Source organism: Somniosus microcephalus, unplaced genomic scaffold (assembly GCF_052327205.1).
Source record: "Somniosus microcephalus isolate GS21.2 unplaced genomic scaffold, FLI_Smic_1.0 unresolved_chr1, whole genome shotgun sequence".
Taxonomy (NCBI): Eukaryota; Metazoa; Chordata; class Chondrichthyes; order Squaliformes; family Somniosidae; genus Somniosus; species Somniosus microcephalus.
The window spans coordinates 157,133,286-157,160,242 of NW_028225179.1; the positions used below are offsets into that span (position 1 = coordinate 157,133,286).

General features: G+C 47.2%; 1 long non-coding RNA gene across 1 annotated transcript; it reads left to right on the plus strand.

The window, feature by feature from the left end:
- The first annotated feature begins 9,064 nt into the window (after positions 1–9,064).
- Positions 9,065–26,617, plus strand: LOC147096327 (uncharacterized). The gene is made up of 2 exons (XR_015074615.1): positions 9,065–9,219; positions 25,939–26,617. It is a non-coding gene; the product is annotated as an uncharacterized LOC147096327 (long non-coding RNA).
- Positions 26,618–26,957: the final 340 nt, after the last annotated feature.

Here is a 26,957-nt window from a genome sequence, read left to right on the forward strand (position 1 = left end):
GGGGAGGGGGGGACCGGGGTAAGGAGGAGGAGGGGGGAGGGGGGGACCGGGGCAAGGAGGAGGAGGAGGAGGGGGGAGGGGGGGGACCGGGGTGAGGAGGAGGAGGGGGGGGGACCGGGGTAAGGAGGAGGAGGGGGGGGACCGGGGTAAGGAGGAGGAGGAGGAGGGGGGGGGACCGGGGTAAGGAGGAGGAGGAAAGGGGAGGACGGGGTAGGAGCCGGGTAGGAGGTGAGGAGGGGGGGAAGGAGGTGAAGGGAGGACGGGTAGGAGGGGGGGGACCGGGGTAAGGAGGAGGAGGTGGTGGGGGGGACCGGGGTAAGGAGGAGGAGGAGGTGGTGGGGGGGACCGGGGTAAGGAGGAGGGGGAGGGGGGGACCGGGGTAAGGAGGGGGGGGGGACCGGGGTAAGGAGGGAGGGAGGGGGGGGACCGGGGTAAGGAGGGAGGGAGGGGCGGGACCGGGGTAAGGAGGGAGGGGGGGCGGGACCGGGGTAAGGAGGGAGAGGGGGGCGGGACCGGGGTAAGGAGGGAGGGGGGGCGGGACCGGGGTAAGGAGGGAGGAGGGGGGGACCGGGGTAAGGAGGGAGGGAGGGGTGGGACCGGGGTAAGGAGGGAGGAGGGGGGGGGTGCCGGGGTAAGGAGGGAGGGAGGGGTGGGACCGGGGTAAGGAGGGAGGAGGGGCGGGTGCCGGGGTAAGGAGGAGGGGGTGGGACCGGGGTAAGGAGGAGGAGGAGGGGGTGGGACCGGGGTAAGGGGGCGGGACCGGGGTAAGGAGGGAGGGGGGGGTGGGACCGGGGTAAGGAGGAGCAGAGACGGAGAAACTGGGAGAATGGAATAGAGTCCTTACAGGAGGCGGGGTGGGAGGAAGTGTAGTCCAGGTAGCTGTGGGAGTCAGTGGGCTTGTAGTGAATATTGGTCGATAACCTATCCCCAGAGATGGAGACGGAGAAGTCGAAGAAGGGAAGAGTCACCTTCAGACGATGCCACCTTCCACACCAGTGCTTCAGACATGTCTTCCTTTTTCCGCAACCGAGGATTCCCCTCTACCGTGGTTGACACTGCCTTCGACCGTGTCCGTTCTATTTCCCGCACTTCTGCCCTCACCCCTGCCCCTCCCCCTCCCCCTCCCTCCCGGAACCACGATAGGGTTCCCTTTGTCCTCACCTTTCACCCCACCAGCCTCCACATTCGACCGGCCTTTCCGCTACCTCCAAAGTGATCCCACCACCAAACGTATTTTCCCCGCCCCTCCCCTTTCAGCATTCCGTAGGGACCGCTCCCTCCGAGACACTCTAGTCCACTCCTCTATCACCCCAAACAGCCCTTCCCCTTCGCCTGGCACCTTCCTGTGCAAGCGGAGATGTAACACCTGCCCCTATACCTCCCCCCTTCCCACTGTCCAGGGCCCCAAACACCCCTTCCAGGTGAAACAGCGATTTACTTGTACTTCTCGCTATCTAGTATACTGTATTCGCTGCTCACGATGCGGTCTCCTCTACATTGGGGAGACCAAACGCAGATTGGGTGACCGCTTTGCGGAACACCTCCGTTCAGTCCGTAAGGGTGACCCCGAGCTTCCGGTCGCCTGTCATTTTAATTCACCGCTCCATTCCCACTCGGACCTCACCGTCCTTGGCCTCTTGTATTGTTCCACGGAAGCTCAACATAAACTCGAGGAACAGCACCTCATCTTCCGATTAGGCACTTTGCAGCCTTCCGGACTCAATATCGAGTTCAACAATTTCAGATCATAACCTCGGCCCCTATTAAATTTTTTACCTGTAATTTTTCCACTCTTTTCCTCCCCCCCCCCGCTTTCCTTTTGTTCCTCTCTCACACCTGGCATCTATCTCTTGCCCTGCCAGAACACTTCAAACCTAATCTCAGCCTATTACCATCTCGCCTAGCTTCGAATACCTTTTTTTGTCTCTTTTACATCTTTTGTTTCTGTTACTTCTTTTGTCCGATCGCAGCCCTGCCTTCGATCTATTTTCTTTTCTTTCCAGTTTTGAAGAAGGGTTCGACCCGAAACGTCAACTCAAATTTCTCTCCACGGATGTTGCCTGACCTGCTGAGTTTTTCCAGCATTTTCTGTTATTTCGGATTTCCAACATCTGCAGTATTTTGCTATTTTACTTACCTGTACTTACCTTAACAGCCTTTCTTCCTGTAGCCGTCGGGAGCCCATCACTCACCCGGCACTGAAAGCTGACCGGCTGCGATCTGTGAAAAGTGACAGCCTTCAGCTTTGAGTGCCGGTAACTGAGTCTGAGCAGAAGGACTCATGTTGGAACTCAGACTGTCAGTGTTTGACAGCTTCAAACAGCTGTGAAACACCGATATTTCATCTGTCAAAAACTCTTGACAGATGAAATTGCAGGCTGTGATGTCACCTGTTGCTGGGTGGCCCTTAATTGGCCTGCTGGGCCCGCTGGGCGGGTTCAACAAGGTCAATCAAGGGGAAATCGCGCGGATTGGCCGGACGTCGAAGTAGGCGGGTCAAAAACCCGAAAGGGGGAGTCCCGCCTTCTTTCCGACAGGTTCGGCAAAATCTCCCCCGATGAGCCGATTGGCCTCCTGTGCTGCCCGAGTCTTTAATTCTATATGATCCTGATTTGCACTTTGAATGAGCCGATCACCTGATTCGGGATTGCAATAGTCCCAGCGATCGGTCTGGGGAAATGTTGCCGTGGCCACAGCACCGAGGTGGTACATCACTGCCCAGCATTTTGGGGGGCAAAACCACCTTGTTTCTGCCAGTGGGAGGCCTGAAAACTTTCCCCCAAAGAGTCATCAACATGTGGAGTGAAGTTCCAGAGAGAGCAATGGAGACAAAAACCCTGGAATCATTCAAGAAACTATTCAACACTACAATGGCGGGAAGTTAAGATCTCTCGATGGATCAAGTTGGTCAGAATGGCCTTCCTCATCTGTAATTATCTTGGTCTCTTGGTTCTTCTGTATGCTTCCAAGTGTCAATGGGACTAACTCCATATCAATGTCCATAACTACACAGAAATGTAACTTTCCAGGTTAATTTTGTTTCTGTCATTGTCACAGCGAGAATATTGAGGCGTTGATACTCTTGCAATCACTTTGATATGATTGGTCTTGCTACAACTAGCCTGACAATCTATTAAGCTCAGAACACTCAGTGTGAGTGGAGAGCTGTCTGTATTAGATTAGAAGGCAGCTTATCAGAACAGGAAGCAATGCATGCTCTTTGCAGAAGTTTTATGTAACTCAATAATTTACTGACGTGATTACTATCCCATTTTATTCTGCCAACTATCTCAAATTAATCATCAGTGGCCATGACTATAAGACTTGCATTTCTATAACGCCTTTCACGACCTCAGGAAGTGCATCACAGCCCTAGATCACTTGGTAGGTCACGGAAACAACTGTCCGGTGCTGGTCAGTTCTGCAATTTGACCAGAGGAAACCCATTAATTGGGACTGTGCTTGTAAACACTCACTGTGAAATTGCAGTGAATAGCAATGACGTTAGTGATAGACTAGTAACCAGCGCTTGGACTCCCTGCTTTAGAGATTTTGCCTGACAAGACTGTTGTTTTCTTTTCATTTGCTTTATTTGAATTGTTAGATTAATGGAAGTAATAAAGATGGCGAGACTGCTCTAAAGTCATGTGATCGCTGGTTGAATGCATTTTCATGAAGAACAGAAAAATCCAGGAAGGAATTCTGGGTGAAATTGGTCTTGGGCGGTAATGCAACATTTCCAGAAAATTGGGCGGGTGTAAAACTGCCGATTCACCATCGCCTGTTTTATGCGACTGCCCAAAGACCCATTTTACGCCCGTCCAGTCTGGTTTCCTGGGAGTGATGTGAACTTGAGGTGAAATTTCCAGGAGTCCCTTTCACCAATAGTTCGAAATAGAAGCAGAAAATGCAAACAAAATGCAGAGATATTCGGTATTAAAAAATGCGAGCATTCTACAAAAATGGTGCAGTGATGTATGTAAATATAATCAATATTATATTCTATAATAGACAGGTTAGCATTTCAGGTCCACACCCCGGAGCGGAACTGGGAGCTGAAAGATCAGCAAGGACCTCTGTAGGGCTGGGGGAAAGGAGGGGGGAGAAGAAACAAATGGTAGGAGGAATAAGGAGGCCTCACACTCCTGGGGAATAAGAATCTAAATGGGTTCGAGGAGCAAAGGGATCTCGGGCTGCAGATTCACAAATCATTAAATGTAGCAACGCAAGTTAACAAGGCCATAAAATGCAAACACCGGGGTTCATGTCCAGAGGAATAGAATTGAAAAGTAGAGAAGTTGTGTTAAACTTGTATAGAAGCTTGGCTAGACCACACTTGCTGTGTACTGAGCACAGTTCTGGTCTCCATATTACAAAAAGGATGCAGAGGCCCTGGAGAAATTGCCAAAAAGATTGACCCAGATGATAGCAGATCTGAGAGGTTATACCATCAGGAGAGATTAAACAGGCTGGAGCTCTTTTCTCTAGGAAAGTGAAGACTGAGAGGCGACCTGATAGAGATTGTGGTCGAGGACGCTGTGATGGTCAGTAACAGAGGGGAGGTAATGTGTGGGACTATTATTGATGGGGAATTGGGGTTGTGTTCACTGGTACCTCAGTCGGATGATTCTATCACAGGGAGCCCGGGAAGAAAGGAGCTGTCTGGGTTGCCTCTTCCCTTCCGCTTCCTCCTCTTCTGCTTCCTCCTACATCTCTTCCTCCTCCTCAGCTGGTCGCTGTATGTCTGGTGGAAAGGGCTGTGCCCTCATGATGCCGAGATTGTGGAACATGCAGAAGACCATGGCGAATCTTGAGACCCGCTCTGGTGAGTACCGCAGGGCTCCTCCAGAGCGGTCCTGACAGCGGAAGCGTTGATGAAGGACACCAATGGTCTGCTCTATCAGATTCCGTGGGGCAGCATGGCTCTCATTATATACACGCTGCCCACGTGTAGCGTAGCAGAGTCAAGAGCCGGGTGATCAGTGGTGGCCCTTGTTGCCCAGTAGCCACCCTCTGGTTTGTCCGTGGCTCAAAGGCTGATGGTACAGCAGACTGCCACAGAATGAAGGCAACATGGCTGCTGCCAGGATACCGAGCATTGCCTTGCATGATGCGCTGAGTATGGTCGCACACCAGCTGGATATTGAGGGAATGGTTGCGGTAAATCTCTGAATTGAGATGCGCTGCCCGCAGAGTGACGTGTGTGTCAGTCACTGGCACCCTGCACCATGGAGCCTGTTATCCTGGGGAAGCTGCATGCTCGCTCCGCCTGCTTCTCTCTGGAAAGACAGAATGAAATGTAACTGCCCAGCTGCGGAAACCAGCTGTGCATTCCCAGGTAGCTCCTAGGGTCGGGGAATTGATTCGGAGGGAGAGGGCCAGTGATCAGGAGAGGGTCGCTTGGACACAGCACAGGAAGGAACATGTGGTGCAGTGGAACATACGCTGATAACAGAACCAGTCTGAGTTTCCTGCCAGTGATTTCAATAGTAATATATTTTGGGTTCCGCTTCTGCCCTCCTCCTTTTTCCCTCTCCCGATTCCCAGACTCAGTTAAAATTCCCGTTAGTCTCTCAGTCTGATGATGGGTGCACCCCGAAACATCACAGACTGTCTTTTCTCTTTGTAAATGCGATTCTATTTCATTCAGATGTGAACAGCACTTGCAGGGACTCGAGTGATCTGTGACTGGGAACCGGGTCTGGATCCACCCACAGAACCATGACACCAGCAGATTGAATCAGCAAGTACTGAAACTGATCCAGACAGCTCCTTGACATTTATGGCACTTTGTGTTTCAGGGTGAGCGGCTGCAATCATTAACACAATTCAGTTTATGGATCCATATCTCACACCGTCTGTCACCAGAGTGAGTTTGGTCTGGATCAAAGTGCCCTGGAATCTCGATCCTTGTGCACCAGTCGCTGAAGGTAAGCATGCAGGTGCAGCAGGCGGTTAAGAAGGCAAATGGTATGTTGGCCTTCATAGCGAGAGGGTTTGAGTACAGGAACAAGGATGTCTTGCTACAGTTGTACAGGGCCTTGGTGAGACCACATCTTGAGTATTGTGTGCAGTTTTGGTCGCCTTATCTGAAGAAGGATGTTCTTGCCATGGAAGGAGTTCAGCGAAGATTCACCAGGCTGATACCTGGGATGGCAGGAATGACATATGAGGAGAGATTGGGTCGATTGGGCTTGTACTCGCTGGAGTTTAGAAGAATGCGGGGGGATCTCATTGAAACTTATAAAATTCTGACAGGACTGGACAGACTAGATGTAGGGAGGATGTTCCCGATGGTCGGAGAATCCAGAACCAGGGGTCACAGTCTAAGGATAAGGGGTAGGCCTTTTAGGAAAGAAATGAGGAATTTATTCACCCAGAGAGTGGTGACAGAAGGCAGTAGAGGCCAATTCATTAAATATATTCAAGAAGGAGTTGGATATATTACTTAAGGCTAAAAGGATCAAGGGGTATGGCGAGAAAGCAGGTTCCGGGTACTGAACTTGGATGATCAGCCATGATCGCATTGAATGGCGGAGCAGGCTCGAGGGGCCGAATGGCCTACTCCTGCTCCTATCTTCTATGTATGTTTCTATCCCCGCCCATCTCCGGCTCCTCCCTCCTCGCTCCCTCCCCCCACTGCCAACGCCTCACGGACCTGCAATCTCCAGGCCAAGGTTCAATTATTCCCCTCCGCCCTCTAACACTGTTTGTCCTTTATACTGCTCTAGGTTTTATCTCCCTGAGTAAAAGTCGATTGGACAGAGACCAGTTTATATTAATAATAATTCCCTGAGTATTGCCGTGAATTTCATCGGGGAAGTCGCTGAACTGAGGCTGTTCGGCAGCGCAGTAAACACGGAGATGGAAAGCGGTTTGAATCAGGAAGTGCTGAGGGTGAACATGGCTTCCAGACAGGAGGCCGAGAGTTTGACCGAGGAGGCAATTCGTCCCATTTGTCTGGATTTCTTCACCGATCCGGTAACACTGGGGTGTGGGCACAACTTCTGCCGCTCCTGTATCACATGTTGGGAAAAGGAGGAGACAAATTCTTGCCCGGAATGTAGAGAGGAGTTTCCGGAAATAAACCTCAAGGTTAATTGGGCCTTAGCGAATCTGGCCGAGAAAGCTCGAAAATTAAAGCTGAATCCGAAAGGGAAGGAAAGTAAACTTCACTGTGAGGAACATCAGGAAGAACTGAAGCTGTTTTGTGAAACTGACAAGAAATTGATCTGTTACACTTGTAGAGATGCGCGGGAACACAGAGAGCACCGCTTCATGCCCATTAAAGAAGCTGTTGGAATCTACAAGGTAAAAGGGAGCAGATTTGATCACCTGATTATTTTATCACATTTTCATGGTCTAACACTTTTATTCTGTGATTTTTCTCTCCCAATCCCAGGATCAGGTGAAATCTTCCTTAGATTCTCTCACAGAGAAGAAATCGGCGGTTCTAGACACGGAGCGGCGGCAGAAACAGAAGATTTCCGAAATTAGGGTAAATCGTCCTGTGCTGATTTTCGAAGTTTGATTCGTTTTTTTTTGGTTTTAATGCGGAAAACGTGTTATTTTTCACATTTCATTTGGTAGGAACAGTCGAGCAGTCTGCAGACCCGCATCACATCCGAGTTCGCTAAAATGCACCAGATTCTCAGTGAGAAAGAGCAGCGTTTAATCAGAGATCTCAGGAAACAAGAGGGGAAGATTCTAGAAACAATGGAGAAAAACCTTCGACAGATTCAAGAGAATTTAAATTCTATTCAGGAGAAACTCTCAAAGTTGCAGAAACAGATGGAGCAAAAAGACGAGCTGACATTTCTGCAGGTGAGGATTATATTTCAGTTTAGTTCAGTGAAAGTTCACAGTCACAAGTTGACGGGTGAGAATTTTGACACAAATGCAGCATTTTCCCAATAATTCGTCACTGATTTAAACCGATCGATTGTTTTCTCCATTCCTGGGCGGATCTGCTATTTTCACCGAACTAATCGACCTCCCACAATATCTACAGGATCCCGGGAATACCTGCAACCTCCCCGGGAATGAGTTGCCGTGATCTTGGTATTTAGTCTGTAATTATTTCTGTGGTGCCCAAGTTTAATAATCTCCTGAAACTCACATTCCAATCCAGTTCCAGTCCCATGTTGTGAGTGTGTGGGTGTGTCTGGTAGGGTGGGTGTGAGAGGCACTGTGTCTGTGAGTGACACTAGTGTTGATTTCTAGTATCTGATACTCTAATAAGATTTTTCAACTATATCCTGTTTCTATCAGAAGCATTTAATAATTTTTCGAGTAATTTCTGATGGCCTGTTTTCAAATATGCCGCTCATAGAATTACACAGAATTTTACAGCACAGAGACCGGCCATTCGGCCCATCAGATCAATGTCAGTGTTTATGCTCCACACGAGCCTCCTCCCACCTTACTTCATCTCACCCTATCAATATATCCTTCTGTTCCTTTCTCCCTCATGTACTGATCTCGCTCCCTTTTAAATACATCGGTGCTATTCTCCTCAACTTGTGGTAGCGAGTTCCACATTCTAAACACTCTCTGAGTAAAGAGATTTCTCCTCAATTCTCCTTTGGATTCATTACTGACTCTCTTATATTTATGACCCCTCGCTTTAGACTCCCCACAAGTGGAAACATCTTCTCTACATCTGCCCCATCGAATCCTTTCATAATGTTAAAGACCTCGCTCAGGTCTCCTCTCAGTCTTCCCTTTTCTAGAGAATAATCTTTCCTGTTCACTCTTTCCTGTTAGTTGTACCCTCGCAGTTCTGGTATCATTCTTGTAAATCTCTTTTATACGTTCTCCTGTGCTTCGATATCCTTTTTGTAATATCCTCTTTCTACCTGTGTGTGGGCAGCAGTGAGAATTGGGAATTATCAGCAGCTTGTAACAATCTGGGTGTAATTTCTGCTGTCCCGATATAGACGCTCAGTCTCTGTCAACTCAGATTGTGTTTTATTTATTTCAGGAAGAAACTCGTCAGAAGATGAGGTAGGCCATGCTCTTTACTGACACTCTGCACTGTTTGGTAAAATAGCTCAGAAAAGTGTTTATGGTCAATTTATAACCAATTGTTTGATATTTGCAGGATTAGTGAGGACGAGAATAAACTGACATTAGTAGATACCGCCCTGACTATCGAAAAATTCAACGGCCCTTTACTATACGCAGTGTGTATAGAAATGTTGGATGTCATGAACCCAGGTAAAACTCATATAAGTTCCTTTGGCCTGATTTATATCTTATAGTTTGATTCGTTATACATAAAAATATCATAGAAAGTATCTTTTAGTACTAAGTAGCTGCAAATGAACACGGTTAAAAGCGGGCCTGGATGGAGTTAGTGTTATTCACGCACCAAATCCATGTTCTAAAAAGCATCGCCTTCAACTGGTCAGTTGAAAATGTCAGCTCCCCGAACATGACCAACACAGGGACCCTCAGATGAACCACAGCCTCCAGAACCCATCGATACTTTGCACACTTCAGCAACAGGAAACACCGCCCTTCCCAGCTGAACCTTTCCTCCTCTACAATACTCATCTCCTGATCCATCTCCATCTTGTGTGTCAAACTCATGTCCGTGACCAAGGTCAGGACAGCAAGCCTGGGAGCGAGGCTTTCTCTGCCTGTTGAGGGAGGAGTGGCGAGGGGCATGGAGTTAGCTGGTGCTCACTGTGGACCTGGGGAGCAAGCACTGGATTGCTGAAAGTGTCACCAAGGCTTATTCTCTCAATTGCCTTGAATCATTCCACTCGCCCTAGACAATTATTATGGCTTATACATCCAGGGATAGTTTCAGGGTAGAGGTATGACAATGGTGCATCACATTGAATAACCACTGGTGTTTTGCCTCCACGTGCGGCCCCGTATGAAGCCTATTTGTTTGCATGAACCAGGCCGGAGATATCTGGAGATTATGATATTGGCCAATATTTTCTTGTCCGCATTGAGGAGGGATTTAATTTTCTACGATGAGCAATGGTGGTGACCTTTCTCTTCATATGTATTAACATGATTGTGACTAAGTTAAGTGTGTCTGTGTCCTTGTCTCCAGCACATAGTGCGGGGTTTCAGTAGCGGGAGAGTAAGTTCCGCGATTAGGACCTTGTAAAACTCGGTAGGGGACCTATTAGTTGGCGTGGGACCAGGTCACTATTTTTCCCAGATTGCTCCGGCTGCTTGTCCTAGTGCCCTGTGTCCACTGGGAGCTTGTCCCGTTGGGAGTGAAGAGCACAGTTTAGGTCTCCGCTCATGGTTACTGTGCTGTCCATACGTGGGGCGAGTGTGAGGATTGCTGATGTGGGGAATGTGGGGACACCTCATTCAGGACACAGAACTGAAGCTTCACTTTGGGTTCTCCTGTTATTCGAGATTCTTTAGGATGGAGCGGCCTCCTTCTCCAGGAATGCGTGTCTCAGAGTAATGGGAAGGTTCCTGTTGATTAGTGTGACTATCCTCTGCTCTTGGGTCAGTAGAAGGCGGCCAGCATTGGTCCCACCCACTCACTCACAAACTTGGTGTGTTCTGAGGGTGGTGAGGAGGATCTCCTGCAGAAATGGAGCTTCCACCTGTTCTTTTATGTCAGTCAGTTGTGTTTTGTCTGATTATGTGCTGGAGTCTGTTGAGATTCGTGGATATAATTTGATTGATGGACTGTATTCAGGGTGATGTCGGTTTGCTGTCTCCAGGGTGTCTTTTCCACTTGGGGGTGTCTCTGAATCTGGGGCCTGCCCGATTGTACCAGTTTTGTTTGAGTTCCTGTCCAGGCTGCTGTTCAGACTGATCGAGTTGTGGGCCACAGCTGCTTCATCCTCTTTTTTTCCTCTACTTTTTCCCTTGAATTATTTATTCACTGCCCTTCCTTACCTTTTCCCCTGTGGCAGCTCGTTTCCTCACTCCATCTGCGGGATGTGTTCTTCATCCAGTCAGGTGTTTGTCCCCTAATACGCTAAATATACATTGGCTTTTTACAGAATAATCTGTATTAAGACCCCTTTAAACGAGCTTGAAAACTTGGAAATAATGAGTGAAAAGTATTAAACTGTTCAATCATATTAAACCACCCAATACATACAGTGACTGAGATTACTGGTACAGACAGATCATACAGTGAACATGAGATTACTGGTACAGACAGATCATACAGTGACCGTGAGATTACTGTTACAGACAGATCATACAGTGACCATGAGATTACTGGTACAGACAGATCATACAGTGACTGTGAGATTACTGCTACAGACAGCATATACAGTGACCGTGAGATTACTGGTACAGACAGATCAAACAGTGACCGTGAGATTAGTGGTACAGACAGACCATACAGTGACCGTGAGATTACTGTTACAGACAGATCATACAGTGACCGTGAGATTACTGGTACAGACAGATCATACAGTGACCGTGAGATTACTGGTACAGACAGATCATACAGTGATTGAGATTACAGGTACAGACAGATCTTACAGTGACGGTGAGATTTCTGGTACAGACAGATCATAGTGACCGTGAGATTACTAGTACAACAGATTATACAGTGACTGTGAGATTACTGTTACAGACAGATTATACAGTGACTGAGATTACTGGTATAGGCAGATTATACAGTGACCGTGAGATTACTGGTACAGACAGATCATACAGTGACCGTGAGATTCCTGATACGGACAGATCTTACAGTGACCGTGAGATTACTGGTACAGACAGATCATACAGTGACCGTGAGATTACTGGTACAGACAGATCAAACAGTGACCGTGAAATTAGTGGTACAGACAGATCATACAGTGACCGTGAGATTACTGGTACAGACAGATCATACAGTGACCGTGAGATTACTGGTACAGACAGATCAAACAGTGACCGTGAAATTAGTGGTACAGACAGATCACACAGTGAATGAGATTACTGTTACAGACAGATTATACAGTGACCATGAGATTACTGCTATAGACAGATCATATAGTAACCATGAGATTACTGGTAGAGACAGATCATACAGTGACTGTGAGATTACTGATACAGACAGATCATATAGTGACCATGAGATTACTGATACAGACAGATCGTACAGTGACCATGAGATTACTGGTAGAGACAGATCGTACAGTGACAGTGAGATTACTGATACAGACAGATCATATATTGACCGTATGATTCCTGGTACATACAGATCACAGATTCTAGAATGGTGCCCGCGATTGGAAAGTTGCAAATGTATCCCCACTATTAAAGATAGTTGGGAGAGAGAAACCTGGGAATTACAGAAGATTTAGCCTGACGTCAGTATGAGGAAAAATGCTGGAATCTATTATAAACGATGTGGTAACAGGGCACTTAGAACATAATAATAGGATTGGGCCGAGTCAACACGGATTTATTGAAGGGAAATCGTGTTTGACAAATCTGTTAGTGTTTTTTGATGATGTAACTAGCAGAATAGATAAGGGGGAACTAGCGGATGTGGTGTATTTGGAATTAAAAAGGCATTCGATAAGGTGCCTTAACCAAAATGAGGGCTCCAGGGATTGGGGCTAATATAGTAGCATGGATTGAGGATTGGTTTACTGGACAGAAATCAGAGAGTAGAAATAAATGGTTCATTTTCGTGTTGGCAATCTGTAACTAGTCAGGTACCGCAAGGATCAGTGCTTGGGCCTCAGCTGTTCACAATCTACATCAATGATTTGGATGAGGGGACCAAATGCAATATATCCAAGTTTGCTGATGATACAAAGCTGGGTGGGAATGTAAGTTGTGAGGAGGATGCAAGGAGGCTTTAAGTTGATATAGACAAGCTAAGTGAGTGGGCAGGAACATGGCAAATGAAATATAATGTGGACAAATGTGAAGTTATTCACTTTGGTAGGAAAATAGCAAAGCAGCTTATTTTATAAATGGTGAGGGATTGTGAAATGTTGGTGCTCATTGGGACCTGGGTGTCTTTGTACACGAATCACTGAAAATTAACATGCAAGTACAGCAAGCAATTAGGAAAGCAAATGGTATGTTGGCCTTTATTACAAGAGTATTGGAGTATAAGAGTAAAGATGTCTCACTGCAATTATATAGGGCTCTAGTAAGACCACATCTGGAGTATTGTGAACAGTTCTGTTCTCCTTACCTAAGGAAAGATGTACTTGCCATAGAGGGAGTGCAACAAAGGTTCACCAGAATGGTTCCTGGGAATGGGGGGATTGTCCTATGAGGAGAGATTGAGTGGACTGGGCCTATATTCTCTAGAGTTTAGAAGAATGAGAAGTGATCTCATTGAAACATACAAAATTATTACAGGCTTGACAGGGTAGATGCAGGGAGGATATTTCCCCTGGCTGGGGAGTCTAGAACCAGGGGTCACAGTCTCAGAATAAGGAGTCGACCATATGGAACTGAGATGAGAAATTTCTTCACTCAGAGGGTGGTGAAATTTTTGAATTCTCTACCCCAGAGAAACCTAGAGGCTCAGTCGTTGAATATATTCAAGACAGAGATCGATAGATTTTTGAATATTAGGAGAATCAAGGGATATGGGGAAAGTGCAGGAAAGTGGAGAAGAGGCAGCAGATCAACCATCATCATGTTGAATGGCGGAGCAGGCTCGACTGGCCAATTGGCCGACTCCTGCTCCTATTTCGTATGTTCTTATGTTCTTAAGTTCTTATTATCATACAGTTACCGTAAGATTACTGGTACAGACAGATCATACAGTGACACTGAGATTACTGGTACAGACAGATCATACAGTGACCGTGAGATTACTGGTACAGACAGATCATACAGTGACCGTGAGATTACTGGTACAGACAGATCATACAGTGACCGTGAGATTACTGGTACAGACAGATCATACAGTGACCGTGAGATTACTGGTACAGACAGATCATACAGTGACCGTGAGATTACTGGTACACACAGATCATACAGTGACTGTGAGATTACTGGTACAGACAGATCATACAGTGACACTGAGATTACTGGTACACACAGATCATACAGTGACTGTGAGATTACTGGTACAGACAGATCATACAGTGACCGTGAGATTACTGGTACAGACAGATCATACAGTGACACTGAGATTACTGGTACAGACAGATCATACAGTGACCGTGAGATTACTGGTACAGACAGATCATACAGTGACCATGAGATTACTGGTACAGAGAGATCACACAGTGACCGTGAGATTACTGGTACAGACAGATCATACAATGACCATGAGATTCCTGATACAGACAGATCATACATTGACCGTGAGATTACTGGTACAGACAGATCATACAACTTTAAGTTTCTTTTATTCGCCTTTTGATCTGCCGTCTCAGCAGCTTTTCCTGTCTTCCCAATTCCCTGTTTATTTCGTTCCTTTGCTGACTTCCCAGATACCTGGTTTCTAGCTGCTGGCATTCTTTTTCCCTCTATTATTTTCTGCATTTCCAAATGTTCCCCTTCTCTTATTCTCTGTGTGGCTAAATGTTTTCCTTCTCTTACTTCACTGCGCTGTGCACAGAAATGGGCTGCATAGCCTGCCCAGTGCTCCCCTTTGTCTAATTCCACCTTTCCCAGAGTCCCTTGGCTCTGGACCCTCTCTATCACCTTCTGATATGACTCTGCTTCTCGACTCGTCAGAAACGATACTAAATCAGTTAAACATAATTTTCTCAACTCTTTATCTGTGACATGCTCAACTTCTGTCTAGCCCGTCAATTGTACTAACTTGTTGCTATTAATACTGGTGGGTCGCAGTGTCCTAACCCCTCGAAGGTTTTCCTTCCTTAACTGACCAGGTCGCGCTAACCACGCCAGTCCTAGGATCTTGCCTGCACCGAATAGTTTATAAAAGAATCAGCTGTCAATCAACCTCCTGACTAAGCTCGCCAATTTATAAGATTCCAGAGATGCCAGGGCAGGCGATGTATTACTGCTCCACCATGTGGGAGCTGGTGGACACCATTTTGGTTGCTCGAGGAACTTCGGCTCCGTGTTGATGAGCTGGAGTCCGAGCTTCAAACACTGAGACACATCAGGGAGGGGGCGAGTTACCTGGACGCTGTGTTCCAGGAGGCAGTCACACCCCTTAGATTAATTAATTCAAATTTGGTCCATGGTCAGGGACAGGTGGGTGTGACTACGATCGAGGCAGGTATGGGGAACCAGGAGTTAGTGGTGGAGGAGACTCAGCTCTTGCTCTTGTCAAATAGTTACGAGTTATTACTCTCTGTGTGGGTGAGAGCAGGGACTACAGTGAGGATGAGCAAACTGACCACAGCACCATGGTACAGGGAGCCATTCAAGTGGGGGGGAGCAAAAAGAAATGTGCTAGTGGTAGGGGACTGTACATTAAGGGGGATAAACACTGTTCTCTGCAGACAAGAGCGTGAGTCCCGAAGGCTGTGTTGCCTGCCCGCTGCCAGGGTGCAGGACGTCTCCTCTGGGCTGGAGAGGAACTTAGAGTAGGAGGGGACAGATCCAATTGTCATGGTCCATGTAGGTACCAATGACATAGGTAGGACAAAGAAAGAGGTTCTGTTGAGGGAATATGAGCAGCTAGGGGCTAAATTAAAAAGCAGAACCACAACGGTAATAATCTCTGGATTACTACCTGAGCCATGTGCAAATTGACACAGGGTAAATAGGATCAGAGAGATGAACGAGTGGCTTGAACATTGGTGTTGGAGAAATGGGTTTCGATTCTTGGGGCACTGGCACCAGTACTGGGATAAGTGGGAGCTGTTCCGTCAGGACAGGCGTCATTTGAACCAGGCTGGGGCCAGTGTCCTGGCGAATCGAATAACTAGGGCTGTAGATAGGGCTTTAAACTAAATAGTGTGGGTTGGGGGGGGGGGGATACGCTGAGCGGAAATTTTAAAAGTCAAAGAAAAACGAGAAGGCAAAAGTGCAGGGTAGCGATAGGGGTAATGATAATCAGAGTGTGACAGGAAGGGACAGAGCGTATACACATAAGAGTGCATCAGAAAGTGGGGTCAGAGTAGGAAAAATGGTAAAAAGACAAAACTAAATGCTCTATATCTGAACGCACGCAGCATTCGTAACAAGATAAATGAGTTGACAGCACAACTAGAAATAAATGGGTATGATCTGATGGCCATTACAGAGACGTGGTTGCAAGGTGTCCAAGGCTGGGAACTGAATATTCAGGGGTATTTGCCATTTCGTAAGGATAGGCAGAAAGGAAAAGGAGGTGGTGTAGCTCTGTTAATAAGGGATAAGATCAGTGCAGTACTGAGAAATGATATTGATTAGAAGATCAAGATGTAGAATCAGTTTGGGTGGAGATAAGAAATAGTAAGGGTAAGAAATCACTGGTGGCAGTGGTCTACAGGCCCTGAAACAGTAGCCACTCTGTAGGACACAGTATAAGTCAAGAAATAATAGAGGCTTGTAAGAAAGTTACGGCTATAATCATGGGAGATTTTAATCTTCATATTGATTGGACAAAGCAAACTGACAAAGGTAGACTTGAGGAAGAGTTCTTAGAGTGTATACGGGATGGTTTCTTGGAACAATACGTTGTGGAACTAACCAGGGAGAAGACTATTTTATACCTGGTAATGTGTAACGAGGCTGGATTAATTAATGATCTCGAAGTGAAGGATCCTCTTGGGAAGGGTGATGATAGCATCATAGAATTTCAAATTCAATTTGACAGTGAGAAAGCTAGGTCTCAAACTAGTGTCCTGAACTTAAATAAAGGTAATTACAAAGGTATGAAAGCAGACTTGGTTAAAGTGGACTGGGAAAATATATTACAGGGTAAGACTGTAGAAAAGCAGTGGCAAACATTTAAGGAGATATTTCATAACTCTCAGCAAAGATATATTCCAGTGAGAAAGAAAGACTCTAAGAGAAGGATGAACCATCCGTGGCGAACTAAGGAAGTAAAGGATGGTATCAAATTGAAAAAAAAGCATACAATGTTGTAAAGAATAGTGGAAGGCCAGAGGTTAGGGAAATTTAAAAAATGAGCAAAGGACGACTAAAAAGATGACAAAGAGAGAGAAGATAGCTTATGAGAGTAAGCTAGCAAGAAATATAAAAACAGACAGTAAGAGCATCTACAGGTATATAAAAGGAAGAGAGGAGCTAAAGTAAATGTTGGTCCCCTAGAGGATGAGTCTGGGGAATTAATAATGGGAAACAGGGAAATGGCAGAGATTTTGAACAAATATTTTGTATCGGTCTTCACGGTAGAAGACACTACAAGCATCCCAATAATGGATAATCAAGGAGCTATTTGGGTGGGCGGGGGACTTAAAACAATCACTATCTCTATAGAGAAAGTACTAGGCAAACTAATGGGACTAAAGGTGGACAAGTCCCCTGGACCCAATAGCCTGCATCCTAGAGTCTTAAAAGAGGTGGCTGCAGAGATAGTGGATGCATTTTTTGTAATCTACCAAAATTCCCTGGATTCTGGAGAGGTCCCAGCGGACTGAAAAACTGCAAATGTAACGCCCCTATTTAAGAAAGGAGGGAAACAGAAAACAGGCAACTATCGACCAGTTAGCCTAACATCTGTCATTGGGAATATGCTGGAGTCCATCATTAAGGAAGTGGTAACAGGACATTTAGAAAATCATGACATAGTCAAGCAGAGTCAGTATGGTTTTATGAAAGGGAAATCATGTTTGACAAATTTTCTGGAGATCTTTGAGGATGTAACGAGCAGGATTGATAAAGGGGAACAAGTAGATCTCGTGTATTTGGATTTCAAGCAAGACTTCATTCACTACAGTATTCAAGCAGCAGTTACAGTGTATAATTGAGACTTATATTACCACTCATACTCTGGGTACAAGCCGCAACTGTGAGTAAGCTGCACCCTGTGTCTCTTGTCTCTCATCTCTTCTCGTCTCCCGGATGTCTCCTTGTTTCTTCCTGAATTCTTCTACTGTGTCTCTGGAATTTCCTACTCCTGGAATCTCCTACTCCTGAAATCTCCTACTCCAGGAATCTCCTGCTCCTGGAATCTCCTGCTCCTGGAATCTCCTACTCCTGAAATCTCCTACTCCAGGAATCTCCTGCTCCTGGAATCTCCTGCTCCTGGAATCTCCTGCTCCTGGAATCTTCTACAATTTGAGGCTGTTAAGACCTCCTTCTTATACCCTTACTCTCATTCAAAACCTATGGAGCCCTCCTGAACCAATGATTGACTGACACCCAAACACATTCTATAAGGTGCCACATAAAAGGTTATTACATAAGATGAGAGCTCACAGGGTTGGGGGTTATATATTAACATGGATAGAGGATTGGCTAACTAACAGAAAACAGACAGTCGGGATAAATGGGTCATTTTAAGGTTGGCAAACTGTAACTAGTGGGGTCCCGCAGGGATCAGTGCTGGGGCCTCAACTATTCACAATCTGTATTAATGACTTGGATGACGGGACCAAGTGTAATGGAGCCAAATTTGCTGATGATACAAAGATAGGTGGGAAAGCAAATTGTGTGGAGGACGCAAAGAATCTCCAAAGGAATATAGATAGGCTAAGTGAGTGGGCAAAAATCTGGCAGATGGAGTATAATGTGGGAAAATGCGAGGTTATCCACTTTGGTAGGAAAAATAAAAAAGCACATTATTATTTAAATGGGGAGAGATTACAAAATGCTGAGGTACAGAGGGATCTGGGGTCCTTGGACATGAATCACAAAAAGTTACCATGCAGATACAGCAAGAAATTAGAAAGGCAAATGGAGTGTTGGCCTTTATTGCAAAGGGAATGGTGTATAAAAGTCGGGAAGTCCTGTTACAGCTGTACAGGGAGTTGGTGAGACCACACCTGGAGTACTGCGTACAGTTTTGGTCTCCTTATTTAAGGAAGGATATACTTGCATTAGAGGCAGTTCAGAGAAGGTTCACTAGGTTGATTCCTGAGTTGAAGGGGTTGTCTTATGAGGAAAGGTTGAGCAGGTTGGGCCGATACTCATTGGAGTTTAGAAGAATGGGAGGGGATCTTATAGAAACATATAAGATTCTGAAGGGGCTTGACAGGGTAGATGCAGAAAGGATGTTTCCCCTCGTGGGGGAATCAAGAACTAGGGGGCATAATTTCAGAATAAGGAGTCCCCGATTTAAAACTGAGATGAGAAGGAATTTCTTCTCTCAGAGGGTCGTGAATCTTTGGAATTCTCTTCCCCAGAGAGCTGTGGATGCTGGGTCATTGAATATATTTAAGGTGGAGATAGACAGGTTGTTGAACGAGAAGGGAGTCGAGGGTTACGGGGAGCGAGCAGGGAAGTGGAGTTGAGGCCAAGATCAAATCAGCCACGATCTTATTGAATGGTGGAGCAGGCTCGAGGGGCCGAATGACCTCCTCCTGCTCCTATATCTTATGTTCTTATGTTATGTTCAGAGGGACCCTGGTTCCAAATGATTCGAGGTTGACCCGTATTGGGGACAGTGATTTAACTTTATTCAGCACAAGCAAGACTTCATTCACTACAGTATTCAAGCAGCAGTTACAGTGTATAATTGAGACTTATATTACCACTCGTACTCTGGGTACAAGCCGCAACTGTGAGTAAGCTGCACCCTGTGTCTCTTGTCTCTCATCTCTTCTCGTCTCCCGGGTGTCTCCTTGTTTCTTCCTGAATTCTTCTACTGTGTCTCTGGAATCTCCTACTCCTGGAATCGTCTACTCCTGGAATCGTCTGCTCCTGGAATCTCCCGCTCCTGGAATCTCCCGCTCCTGGAACCTTCTACAATTTGAGGCTGTTAAGAACTCCTTCTTATATCCTTACTCTCATTCAAAACCTATGGGGTCCTCCTGAACCAATGATTGACTGACACCCAAACCCAAAATCCAATCATAAAGATGCCACGTTGGTATCACCCTGGCTTACTCAGGCTTTTGGTCTGATGACACTCTTACATCATGTGTTTTTGACTATCAGGACTCATTTTAAAACGTGTTTATGGGATGTGGGCATCGTTGACAAGGCCAGCATTTATTGCCCATCCCTAATTGCCCTTGAGTAGGTGGTGGTGAGCCGCCTGTTGAACCTCCGCAGTCCGCGAGGTGAAGGTACTCCCACAGTGCTGTTCGGTAGGATGTTCCAGGATTTTGACCCAGTGATGATGAAGAAACGACAATATACTTCCAAGTCAGGATGGTGTGTGACATGGGTGGTAACTTGGAGGTGGTGGTGTTCACATGCGCCTGCTGCCCTTGTCCTTCTAGGTGGCAGAGGTCACGAGTTTGCGATGTTCTGCCGAATAAGCCTTGGTGAATTGCTGCAGTGCATCTTACAGATGGCAGACACTGCAGCCACGGTGCGCCGGTGGTTGAGGGAGTGAATGTTTAAGGTGGTGGATGGGGTGCCAATCAAGTGGGCTGCTTTGTCCTGGAATGTGTCGAGCTACTTGAGTGTTGTTGGAGCTGCACTCATCCAGGCAAGTGGAGAGTATTCCATCACACACCTGACTTGTGCCTTGTAGATGCTGGAAAGGCTTTGGGGAGTCAGGAGGTGAGACATGGGTGGTAACTTGGAGGTATTGGAGATTGCAGTAATTGGCCGGGTTGGATTTGTCCTGCTTTTTGTGGCCAAGACATACCAGGGCAGTTTTCCGCATGTCGGATAGATGCCAGTGTTGTAGCTGTACTGGAACAGCTTGCCTAGAAGCGCGGTTAGTTCTGGAGCACAAGTCTTCAGCACGACAGACGGGATGATGACAGGGCCCATAGCCTTCCCTGTATTTTTTTAAATTCATTTTTATGGGATGTGGGCGTCGCTGGCAAGGCCAGCATTTATTGTCCATCCCTAATTGCCGTTGAGAAGGTGGTGGTGAGCCGCCTTCTTGAACCGCTGCAGTCCTTGGTTGGGGGAGTGAATATTTAAAGTGTTAGAGGGGGTGCCAGTCAAGCGGGTGCTTTGTCCTGTATGGTGTCGAGATTCTTGAGTGTTATTTGCGCTGCAGTCATTCAGGCAAGTGGAAAGTATTCCATCACACTCCTTACTTGTGCCTTGTAGATGGTAGAAAGGCTTTGGGGAGTCAGGAGGTGAGACACTCGCCGCAGAATACCCAGCCTCTGAACTGCTGTTGTTGCCACAGTATTTATGTGGCTGGTCCAGTTAAGTTTCTGGTCAATGGTGACGCCCAGGATGTTGATGGTGGGGGATTCGGCGATGGTAATGCCATTGAATGTCAAGGGGCGGTGGTTAGACTCTCGCTTGTTGGAGATAGTCATTGCCTGGCACTTCTGTGGCATGAATGTTACCTGCCACTTATCAGCCCAAGCCTGAACGTCGTCCAGGTCTTGTTGCATGCGGGCATGGACTGCTTCATTATCTGAGGAGTTGTGAATGGCACTGAACACTGTGCAGTCATCAGGGAACATCCCCATTTCTGACCTTATCCAGTGCACACAGCCGTTTCTTGCTACCACATGGAGTGAATTGGCTGAAGACGGGTTTCTGTGATGGTGGGGACCTCAGGAATAGGCCGATATGGATCATCCACTCGGCACTTCTGGCTGAAGATGGTTACAAACGCTTCAGCCTTGTCTTTTGCACTCACGTACTGGGCTCCACCATCCTTGAAAATAGAAACATAGAAACATAGAAGATAGGAGCAGGAGTCGGCCATTCGGCCCCTCGAGCCTGTTCCACCATTTAATGAGATCATGGCTGATCATCCAAATTCAGTACCCTGTCCCTGCCTTCTCCCCATATCCCTTGATCTCTTTAGCCTTAAGAAATATATCTAACTCCTTCTTGAATATATTTAATGAATTGGCCTCCACTGCCTTCTGTGGGAGAGAATTCCACAGGTTCACCACTAAGATGGGGATGTTCATGGAGCCTCCTTCTCCCGGTAGTTGTTCAATGGTCCACCACCATTCACGACTAGATGTGGCAGAACTGCAGAGCATTGATCTGATCCGTTGATTGTGGGTTCACTTAGCCCTGTCTATAGCATGCTGCTTCTGCTTTTTAACATACATGTAGTCCCGTGTTGCAGCTTCCCCAGGTTGGCACCTCATTTTTCGGTACGCCTAGTGTTGCTCTTGGCATGCTCTTCTACACTCCTCAGTGAACCAGGGTTGGTCCCCTGGTTTGATGGTAATGGTAGACTGAGGGATATGTCGGGCCATGAGGTTACAGATTGTGGTGGAATACAATTCTGCTGCTGCTGATGGCCCACAGCACCTCATGGATGCCCAGTTTGGAGCTGCTAGATCTGTCCTGAATCTATCCCATTTAGCACGGTGGTAGTGCCACACAACACGATGGAGGTTGTCCTCAGTGTGAAGACCGGACTTCGACTCCACAATGACTGTGCAGTGGTCACTGCTGCCAATGCTGTCATGGACAGATGCATCTGAGACAGGTAGTTTGGTGAGGATGAGGTCAAGTAGCTTTTTTCCCCTCATGTTGGTTTTCTCACAACCTGTCACAGGCCCAGACTGGCAGCTATGTCCTTAAGGACTTGGCCAGCTCGGTCAGTAGAGGATCTACTGAGGCACTCTTGGTGATGGACATTGAAGTCCTCCACCCAGAGTACATTCTGTACCCTTGCTACTCTCAGTGCTTCTTCCAAGTGGTGTTCAACATGGAGGAGAACTGATTCATCAGCTGAGGGAGGGCGGTAGGTGTTAATCAGCAGGAGGTTTCCTTCACCTTGCTTTACCTAAAGCCATGAGACTTCATGGGGTCCGGAGTCATTATTGAGGACTCCCAGGGTCAATCCTTCCCGACTGTATACCACTGTGCCGCCACTCCTGGTGGGTCTGTCCTGCCGGTGGGACAGGAAATGTCCAGGGATGGTGATGGAGGAGTTTGGGACAGTGGCTGAAAGGTATGAGTCTGTCAGGCTGTTGCTTTACTTGTCTGTGGAACAGCTCTCCCAATATTGGCACAAGTCCCCAGATGTTCGTGAGGAGGACTTTGCAGGATCGACTGGGCTGGGTGTGCCATTGTCATGTCCGTAGCTGGTACTGATGTCAATGCTGGGTGGTCCAAGCGGTTTTATCTGGGGTATTTATGGCAATATTAAAGGAATATGTCTCCACAGGTTGAGATATGGCCCTTGCTGTTAGCCTTTGTTTTTATAATTCACTGTGGATGTTCTAACATATCAAAACAAGTATTCAAAAAAACAATGAACATGTAATTTATAACAATCTTACAGTCCCTGCCTCGTATCTCAGTCTCTGGAATTCCATTAATTCTCTCAGCTTTTCTCACAGACTGACTGTCGCTTTGCTAACAAGGCTTGTTAAAGTCTGCACCTTTAATATTTGGTCAAGCAGGCCCAAGGCCTCTTTCTTCCATTTTAAAATCTAACCGGGTCTACCCAAGGCATATTGCACTGGTTTATAAACACGATTATTCAAGAATCGGCGAGCATTGACTAACAGTTACATAATACCAACCTAAACCTACAACTAATAATGTTTATTTCATTTCGTCCATGTTAGCTAGTGGGAATGTGAAATGGGGATTTCTCAGGATTCTTACACTGGGACAGACAGATACTCACTGGAGGACTTATCAGGAACAGTTGTAAGCGTGTAGCTCTCATCTCCTTACGCTGCTCGAAGCTCGAAGTCCAAGTCCCTCTGAACTTTTGGGTGTTGTTCCATTTATCGACCCCGCCCATAAAACTGGCCCCGCCGCCAGATCGGGATAATGAGCCTGGCGAGTTTCCGCTGATTGTGCCCGTTTGAGGAAGCTCTTCAAATTGAACTAATTTTTAGGGGCACAGGCACTAGTAGGCACGTTTTAACAGTTTTTAAACATTAAAAAATATTTAATTTACGAAGAAACTGACAAGTGTACACCAGTGAAACTAGTAAATGGTTCAGTACAGTTTTAAAGTCATTCTTGGTCATTTGAAAGCAGACTACTCACAGGTGGAGGATTAGACACTCTTAATAAAATGCTTATTTTTTGTGATCATAGAATGATACAGAACAAAAGGAGGCCATTCGGCCCATCTTTGGTAGAGCTATCCTATTAGTCCCAGTCCCCTGCTCCTTCCCCACAGCCTTGTCATTTTTTCCCTTGAACTATTTATCCAATACTCTTTGGAAAGTTACTATTGAATCTGCTTCCACCGCCCTTTCAGGCAGCGCGTTCCAGATCACAACAACTCGCTGTGTAAAAAATGTTTCCTCATGTCGCCTCTGGTTCTTTGGCCAATCACCTTCAATCTGTGTCCTTTGGTTACCAACCCTTCTGCCATTCGAAACAGTTTCTCCTTATTTACTCAATCAAAAACATTCATGATTTTGAACACGTCTGTCAAATCTCCTCTTAACCTTCTCTGCTCTGAGGAGAACAACCCCAGTTTCTCCAGTCTCTCCACGTGACTGAAGTCCCTCATCCCGGGTACCATTCTACTAAATTTCTTCCGCACCCTGTCCAAGGCCTTGGCATCCTTCCTAAAGTGCGGTGCCCAGAATTGAACACAATCCTCCAGCTGAGGCCTAACCAGTGTTTTATAAAGGTTTAGCATAACCTCCTTGCTTTTGTACTCTATTCCTGTATTAATAAAGCCAAGGATTCCATATTATTTGAACAGCCTTCTCAACTTGTCCTGCCACTTTCAAAGATTTATGTACATACACCCCCAGGGGTCTCTTTGTTCCTGCACACCTTTAAAATTGTACCATTGAGATCATATTGCTTCTCCTCATTCTTCCTACCAAAGTATCACGAAACACTTCTCTGCATTAAATTTTGTCTATCATTTGTCTGACCATTTCACCAGCCTGTCTATGTCCTTCTGAAGTCTGTTACTATCCTCCTCATTATTTACAACATTTACGAGTTTCATATCGTCTGAAAACTTTGACTTTTCTACTTTGAGGAACACACACACACATCTACCCATATACACCCAGTCCCACAGAGAGACTTTCCTCAGTGAGTAATCTGGTAAGGAGTATGGAATGTGTTCAACCCCCAGGTATTTTAACCCCAGTTTGTGGGGCATTAAACTGGGAACAGTATTTAGTTGTACATTGAGGCTCCAGTTCCAGCTTTTGTTCATTTTAGTATTTATATCCCCACAGAATCCCACAGTGCGGAGGCGGGTGTAATGTTTGATATTTTCAGAAGCTGTGACCTCCCTCCCTGGAAGTCCCGGTGTTTTCTGCTGTTGTCAGATCCTCGTTTCCTCCCCTCAGGGCGGCTCTTTCCTCGAGTTGAGAAACAAAAAAATCAGTCAGAAAGGGGGATCTCGGTGAAAGCATCTCCCCCCCGATCCCCGGCCAGTCTCTCCCCGATCCCCGGCCAGTCTCTCCCCCCCGATCCCCGGCCAGTCTCGCACCCCGATCCCCGGCCAGTCTCTCCCCCCGATCCCCGGCCAGTCTCTCCCCCCGATCCCCGGCCAGTCTCTCCCCCCGATCCCCGGCCAGTCTCTCCCCCCCGATCCCCGGCCACTCTCTCCCCCCCGATCCCCGGCCAGTCTCTCCCCCCCGATCCCCGGCCAGTCTCTCCCCCCGATCCCCGGCCAGTCTCTCCCCCCGATCCCCGGCCAGTCTCTCCCCGATCCCTGGCCAGTCTCTCCCCCCCGATCCCCGGCCAGTCTCTCCCCAATCCCCGGCCAGTCTCTCCCCGATCCCTGGCCAGTCTCTCTCCCCCCCGATCCCCGGCCACTCTCTCCCCCCCGATCCCCGGCCAGTCTCTCCCCCCCCCCCCGATCCCCGGCCAGTCTCTCCCCGATCCCTGGCCAGTCTCTCTTCCCCCCGATCCCCGGCCAGTCTCTCTCCCCCTGATCCCCGGCCACTCTCTCCCCCCCCGATCCCCGGCCACTCTCTTCCCCCCGATCCCCGGCCAGTCTCTCCCCCCCCCCCCCCCCCCGATCCCCGGAGAGTCTCTCCCCCGATTGCCGGCGAGTCTCTCTCAACTCCCCGGTTAATCTCTCTAATTCTCTGCTTTTTCTCCCAGTCTCTGTGACCCTGGATGTGGAAACAGCGCATCCAGGACTCGAGGTGTCTGAGGATCTGAAGAGTGTGAGATGGACCGAGACCGAGAGGAATCCCCCTGACACCGGGAAGAGGTTTATATACTGGCCCTGTGTGCTGGGATCGGAGGGATTCACATCGGGGAGACATTACTGGGAGGTGGAGGTGGCGGGGAATCGGCGCTGGAGGCTGGGAGTAGTCGCAGAGTCTGTGGAGAGGAAGGGACGGGTCAGACTGAGCCCGGAGACTGGACTCTGGACCATCGAGCGGGGTCGTGATGGGTTTTATGTAAACTCCTCCCCTGAATCCCCTCTCCCCGCCGGTCCAATCCCCGGTAAGGTGGGAGTTTATCTCAGTTATGAGTCTGGGACAGTTTCATTTTGCAGCGCGGACACCAAGTCCCATCTCCACACCTTCACTGGGAATAAATTCACGGGGAAACTTTATCCTTTCTTTGGGACTTTGGATGTGAACAAGTGGCTGAGAATCTGCTCCGGCTCCGATCTGGGTCGGTAAAAGGGGCGTGGCCTTGGGCCGGCCCACATCATCCATGACGTCACAATGACTTGACCCCGCACCATTCGGGTCAGGAGCAGAGGTCAGGGGTCAGGAGTTGGAAAATGTAATTTCCAAATTACACATTGTAAAATCCCAATGAGACTGTAAATACAACCAATAAAAATATAAAATGTCAGAAGAAGAAAGAAAGACTTGCATTTCTATAGCGCCTTTCACGACCACCAGGCTTCCCAAAGCGCTTTACAGCCAATGAAGTACTTTTTGGAGTGTAGTCACTGTTGTAATGTGGGAAATGCGGCAGACAATCTGCGCACAGCAAGCTCCCACAGACGGCAATGTGATAATGACCAGATAATCTGTTTTTTGTTACGCTAATTGAGGGATAAATATTGGCCAAGGCACCGGGGAAAACTCAAACACAAAAGCAAAATACTGCAGATGCTGGAAATCTGAAATAAAGAGAGAAAATGCTGGAAATACTCA